The sequence below is a fragment of the Meleagris gallopavo genome, chromosome 9 (genome assembly GCF_000146605.3).
Source record: "Meleagris gallopavo isolate NT-WF06-2002-E0010 breed Aviagen turkey brand Nicholas breeding stock chromosome 9, Turkey_5.1, whole genome shotgun sequence".
Classification (NCBI taxonomy): domain Eukaryota; kingdom Metazoa; phylum Chordata; class Aves; order Galliformes; family Phasianidae; genus Meleagris; species Meleagris gallopavo.
Genome location: NC_015019.2, coordinates 16,595,176 through 16,601,221, shown reverse-complemented (window position 1 = coordinate 16,601,221; position 6,046 = coordinate 16,595,176).

The following is a 6,046-nucleotide window of genomic DNA, read 5'->3' as shown; positions in this document are numbered from 1 at the left end:
TTCCACGGCGGGGACACGGGCGGCGTCCTGGGAGCGTCCCACACCGCGCTCCGCCTCGCGTTCACGGCCGGGGGTCTAAAGCAGGTACCGTCTTCCCGAGCTTTAAGATTACGAGAGCGGTGTCAAAGCGAGGGCGCCGTCGGGCGAGATGTTGAGAGTAACGCGCACCGTTCTCTCGTTCCAGCTTAGCTCGAAAAAACGAGTCACGCTGCTGAATTACCCTTTACAATAAACTCGGGGTTTCTGTAGCACTCGGGTAGCAAAACGGGGGTGGTACAGCCGAGCTGAGCCGTGCAGAAGAACACCCGTAGAAATCAAGACATACAGAGGCAAACTGTGGCAGCCCACCAACACCCCAGCACATTTCCCTGACCCAAAGCACTCACATTTAGCACGTTTTTGAGAAGCAGCTCATTCAAGTTCATCTCTAGCATAAGGTATTAGTCCCTTTTTGTGCAAAAGCGAGGTGCTTTGGTTTGCTTTTTCTTTTTGAAAACGTTTCAAACACTGTGAAGACTTGCAAAGTATTTTCATGTCCAACACCGAAACTGCACTGCGCCTGGCTTAGGTGTTGTATCAGATAATGAACGAGCTCCTCTTCCAGCACAGCCCTGGGTACAGCATTATTCCTGAAGCACTGAGAACTGGGTGACAGCCCTGCTTACTGCCGCTTAGCTTTGGTGCCACCAATGCTTATATATTTTGTCATTTCTTGTCATTACTTAAATCAGCTGACGTGTAGGGCTCCATTTCTCTCTCTTTTCTTTTTTAGCTTTTTATTTTAACGTGTACCTTAGAAGTATTAACAGTACTTCACAGATCACTCATCTGACAATTTCTGGATATGCTATTCATGTCTGTGATGTGGACTTGGAGGAAATGATGTGCTTTTCCCTCTCCTACCACCAATCACTAAAAGTTCTAGTCAGTGAAATATCCCAGTATCTGGCACTGACACACGGCATCCACAGGTGGAAAGGACACGGGTGGAAAAGCTTCCCCTGTCACTGTCACAGCCACTCCATAAGGCGCTCACTCTGTAGTCCATTTGACTGGTGAAGGAATGGCACAGTGGTAGATGGCAAAGAGGAACTCACCTCCTACTGACTCATCTAAAAGACATGGAAACGTTAGGTTTGATGGAGTCAGAATGGCACTGATGAGGAACATACCACAGGTGATGTTAGAAGGGATGTCAGAGAGCTGTTCCCTGTACCTATGAACTCCTTGTCTGATTCAGATCCCAACAAGTCTCCTGGGCACAACAAGCACCCAGTCAGCACAGTTTGCTTAGGGTGAACTTACAGGGCCCAGTGCTTCTGCTTTGTGCGGGTGTTCTTGTCCTGTGGTACACAGAAGACAACTAAGCCTGGAGGTAAGAGGATGAATAGAGGCAGTGATGTACCATTACTGTTCATTTATTCTAGTGTAACTTCAGGAAACTAATCTTATTAAATGCAATCAGACCACTTCTTCACCTCAGCGTTTTCAAATTGGGGTCTATTTCTTTGGGGATACTCCTCTGTTAGCTAGCTGAAATGGGCACAAGCCACTGTGCTGTCCTTCACTCTTGCATCTTGGAGTCTTTTATGAAAATGAACAAATAAGGAAGAAAAATACCTATTAATATATTCTCATTTCAGCATCACTTCAAAGAGATCAACCCCCCAACCCCCATTTTTTGCTTCTACAGAGCAAGGGAAGAGCTAACAGCAAGCATCTTTGCATCCCTTCTTACCTTGGAAAAGGAGTGGTGTGAAAGTCTGCAAAACATTTCTGTAATCTCAACACCTGTGTTGGGAAGCTCCTCGGTACCACTTACATCTGTTCCTGCCATTCAGCTCACAATTCATATTGCTGCTAGGGGAAGAAAAGAAAAAAAAGTGAAAGGAATGCTTTGTTTTCTTCACGTGTAGACCAAAGCATTACTTGGGTGTTTTAGTTCTGTAAACTAGATCAGTGTTCAAACATGAGCTTACGTATGTCACTGATCTAAGTGCCCTTGTTGTATTTTCTGACTAGGATCCTGTATTTGGGTACAGCAGAAACACAGTACTTTTAGTCACCCCTGGAGGGCTTTTTAATCCCTGCAAGGTATTACATCAATTAAATATGATACATTTTTAAAGAAAATTACAACAAGAAAGCCATCACATTTTATGTGCTTACCTTTCCTTTTTAAATCTCTCACATACATGCAATCCTAGTAATTGCAAAATGATTTGGGTGTTTTTTTGTACAATTTGAACATGTTCAAAACTCATCTTTCTTTGAGAACTACTCAAATACTTAAGTGACGCATTTTTTTTTCCCCAAAGTACTTTTTCCACTGCTATTGCACTCATACCGTAAAGATCTCACAGCAGTTTCTCTTACGTTTTGCTTGGCACTTCAGATATTTATGAAAATAAAGGCAAGTTAAGCCTTCTAAAGGAAGCAAAGGAGAACTGCTTAACAAAAGCTTCAAGATGACTAATCTGAATGATAATGACTATGATATGCACGTTGTGCATGAGGTGTGTCTGTGCCCCTTTTATCACTTGAGTTGACGAGCATGTACCAGCAAGAAGCTGAAAGCCAGCTTTTCTCTTGAAGGTAATTACCAGATATCTATACTGTATTTCCTTCCACTTCAGTGAATAAAAAATCTGAGAGATGACTATGTAAGTTTAGTCGTAAACTCCAAACCATCTGTAATCATAAGTTTGAGTCATCAGATGGATTTGCTTTAGGGCAGAAGCAGCAGAAAAGCCCAGCTTTCATCTTCTTTATGAAGAGACTGAAGAACAATGCTAAGATTTAGTAAGGAAAGGAAGGCCTTTGCAGCACATTATTTCCTTTTTAGGAAAGGATTTATTTGCATACGTGCAGCATAGGAGAGTTACCGCCTTTATAATTAGATTATTCTAACAGAAAATGCTAACACCTTTGAATTTGTGATCTGTAAAACCTCAGCTAGGCTCCACTTGAGAAATTTTAGAAATGCAGTTACAAATATAAGATTACATTACTTTTAAGCAGTAATCTGTTGGCAGAGATTAAGCTCATTTTTGGCACCGCCTGCTGCCAACTGCCTGTACACTTAAATACCTAACCTGAGCAATACAAATTGCTCCTCCAGGAGGACAGCAATTCCCCAGTGTGAAGGCAATAAAATACGTGCAATGAAAGGACCATAGCAGTGATTCTTCATCTGACTCTGGAGAGCCCCACAGCAAGTGTAGATATCACTGACATGCGTAGGAACATCAGCGTCAGGACAGCAAAGCCACAGCATCCTGCAGCACCCTGCTTTGTGGGGGCTTCCCTTCCAAGCACCTGAAGGTCAATGAGTCACTGCAAACAGTTATTTGCCATTTCTGATTATTGAAGTGGAGCTGGGAACCGCCAAAATCCAATTCTTAGATGCTATGCCAATAAAAACCTAGATCTCTTAAAATACTTTTTGACTGAAACATAATTGCAGATATGCAATAATATAATAATAATATAATTCAACTATTAAAAAGCACAGGTCCACAAAAATTCAGAGATTTTCATAATAAATTGTCAATGTAGAACGACTGTGTCAGAAGCTAATACCAAAGGAATAACTTTTTTAGCCTTGCTTATCTCAGCAACGTATGATTTTTAGGGTTTTTTTAAGTGACATTGACAGATTCTTATTCTGAAGATAACTACACTGCATGGTAAATGACCCTCATCTTTAAAGCCCAGCCTTGTCTTACATCAGAAGTAAATTTCAGGGAGCCCTAATTCCATATAGGATATAAGACAGTCTTTCCAAGAACTCTCATTCTTTCTATTACCATTCTCTACTAAATACACTATCCTGAACATTTATATAGAACATTAATATAGAACATTTAACTATTATTTACAGATCACTTCCACTGGACTTCAGTAGTACTGGAACAGTAATTATACAGAAGTGTGATTAATGAGATTATGAACTAATGACTTTCTTCCAAGCCCAGATCCAGTTCAGAATCCAGCCTGAGTGGCTCTCAAAGCAGAGGGGACACAGACCCAAGCAGCTGATTATATCTGGATTTTGAGTGTGCAACTCAGCAGCATATATTTATAATATTTTTAATTTTATTTTCTTTTTTTAAAAGCCCTCTCCCCACTGCTTTAGAGCTGACCCTCCTCACTCTGCTCTTTCCTACCATCCTGGGTCAGCACAGTGAATGCTTAAGAATGACAGTGAGAAAAATCAGTTTTCTGATCTATAGATTGGATTGACTAAATTCTTTGAAGATGTTCACTGGGCTAAAATAATAACTAATCAGGCTCAAAGAGGCTACATGCTCAACAGCTTACTGCACAAAACCACTACGAGTTCAAACTCCATTAGGAACAGCTTGATTCCCTGTTCTGATACAACTTGCTAGATTTTCTAGTTCTGTATTGGCTTCCACTGCAATTCAGTTAATTGCTGCCATAATTATATGTTGTTTACATTTACGGTAGATAACAGAAGCTTTACTTCTTAATCTCCTATATAAAAATGGAAGTCCTGGTCATCGAGACAAAAGCACACACCGCACATTTGGCCTACTTAGTCTTACAGTCACAGTTAAGGTGCTTTCTGAGGTATCTCTGCAGAAACAGCCACCTTTGGAAAGGCTTTGTTAAAATTTAATTTTCAGTAACTATCTTAGGGAGAATAATCATTTTAATAACTGATCTCAAGTTCACAGGTGATAGGTTTATATATTACCGTGGCTGGAAACCATATGGAACCATTCGGTCAGAGCTAGAGAAATCAAATTTATACTATTTATAACCAATTTATTTATTAATTAACCCACTAAGGTATTTATGAATGGATCTTTAATATTAAGAGATGTGTTTTAGTTTAACAACAGATATTTTGCCATCTCTGTCGCTGCATGCAGTAGTAGTTGGTGAGAGAAAATCCAGAACAAGTTCAGCTAATGCCTTTATAATTTCTCATTCAAGGTCTGGTTCCAAAATAGAAGGGCAAAGTGGAGGAAACGTGAAAAAACTGAAATTCTGGGGACTGTTCCAGGAATCTCCTTAACGCACCCCCTTGGACTGTTTTTGGATGTTCCTCTCAGCCATTCCCCCATCCTTGATCACACATGGAGGTCGATGCCTTTCTCAACACTGGCTGTGCCATCCATCTCTCCGGCCTTTACTTCTTCAACCTTAGGGCCATTTGGCCTCAGTAGCCTTACCTGGACTTCTCTCTTCAGAAATCCCATTTTAAATCCACACTTTGGAAGGTATCGAGTATTTTTTCCCCCATAAATCTCAAAATGTTTAAAAATATTGTGTATTAGTTTGATACTCACACGTTCTCCAATGAATGTGCTCTCAGAGAAATAAATTCACTAAAATAGGACTGGTGTTCCAGTGTGGGATTTGAGAAAAAACAAGGTTTAGTTTTAAGTCACGCTAGTGAAAACTTAACTCATAATTGCAGTTTGAATAACAGCTGTGGGATGTTACCTTGCACACTCACCCAGGTTACACACCATGAAGATGTGACTGCAGGCAGACATGGAGATGGGTCAGCAAGTCTTGGTTCTTTATTTGCAGGATGTCAGAAGGCAGTCCTTAAGATACGAAAAAGCATGTTTGTGTGTATGTGCATGTATGTATGTATACACAGACGTAACAGGCTGTGCTCTCTTCCTGCTGAAGCTACAGCCTGTGCCATAGTCCCACATCAGCAGGCAGAGCTTTCTGCCACGCACAAATGCTGCGTTTCACAGCTTCTCTGAACAAACTGGCTGCATAAACAGCTACATAAGTTGGTCTTTCTGTGGGATATTGTGTTGTTTTCACAGAGCAGGCTGATCTCCAGCATCCGAGGTTTGTTCAGAAAGGATTTCACATCAGGTCAGTGTTAAAGGTACCCGCGTGGCGTGTCCGATCAGCTGCCTTATTTCAATTAGAAGTTTGTTGGTTTAAAAGCAAGACGCTTTGCTGCAAAATAAAGCTAAAATATATTCTGCAAAATAAAATGTACATTTGGAAGAAACTGGAAATTATGGCAAACTATTTTCTAGTACTT